General features: G+C 34.8%; 1 protein-coding gene across 1 annotated transcript in view; it reads right to left on the bottom strand.

The window, feature by feature from the left end:
• LOC109378666 (cadherin-12-like) overlaps nucleotides 1-974 on the bottom strand; it is a gene marked incomplete at its 3' end in the record, with an annotated part of 7,778 nt that extends 6,804 nt beyond the window's left edge. The window contains exon 1 of the mRNA XM_019634978.1: nucleotides 869-974. The remainder of the gene's footprint in view (nucleotides 1-868) is intronic.
• Between the last annotated feature and the right edge of the window lie 18 nt (nucleotides 975-992).

Raw genomic sequence — 992 nt, forward strand, 5'->3', positions numbered from 1 at the left:
CTCCCCAACATTATAAATTCAGATGTTCTTAATCCCCATCATTTAGAGTATGGAAATTTAGAGGAGGGAGAATACCGAAAATCATGGAACTAATAAAGTCAGGGCAGTGGAGCAGTAGTTAGCCTTCATATTTCTAATCCAGTGTCTTTTACTGTTTTGAAGTGGTTGAAATAGCAGCAGATATGACAGCAGGACTACTAGTAGGAGTGGTAGTAGTGATGGCCTATACTGGTGGTAAAAATGTTAAGTGTAGACACAACGGCATGGGTCATAGAAAAAATTATCTTGAACGTAATATGTTTAAGCATTGTATTCAAGGATGCACATATTATTTTATTAAATGTAAATGCTATGAGTTTGACATTATTAGGTATAATGCAATGCATTGAGAGTCTGCCCTTTATGCAGTAATGGAGTGAGAATGAAAGCTTATATCATTCTAAGTATGAAGCCTATATTTTTCGTCTGTGCTGTACCATGTGTCACTCAAATAAAATGCTTACTAAGAAGTTACCTATTTGTATGTACAAGTAATGTGCATGTAAAACAATGGATATATTTTAAACAGGAACAGCATTCTACAACATATCCTAGACAGCCTTTTATTGACTGCCTCATTCAGAGATTGTCTTCATTCTAAATGGAAGGAATTTGCCTCATTAGATAGTCTATATAGATTAAACAGTTATAATGTAATAATTTATAATAAATATTTATTCACTACTAGCTACAGGATTTTATATTTCTCATATATGAATTTCCATATTTTATGAATTTGGGTTCTTTTAGGGTAAGCATCAATGTCTACCTTTGTGCCGTTTTACAGAGTTACATGATAAGAGGTGAATTTTTATGTGGTTAAACTTACTTCCGAAGTCACGGACTGTAAAATTTGGTTTGATGGCAGCTTCAGGTGATAATCTAAAGGAGAACTGCTGCCCGGCAGGTGAAAGATCTCGGTCTGCAGCGCTGACTGTCTGAATGATCTGCAA

Source organism: Hipposideros armiger, unplaced genomic scaffold, assembly GCF_001890085.2.
Source record: "Hipposideros armiger isolate ML-2016 unplaced genomic scaffold, ASM189008v1 scaffold_2417, whole genome shotgun sequence".
NCBI lineage: Eukaryota > Metazoa > Chordata > Mammalia > Chiroptera > Hipposideridae > Hipposideros > Hipposideros armiger.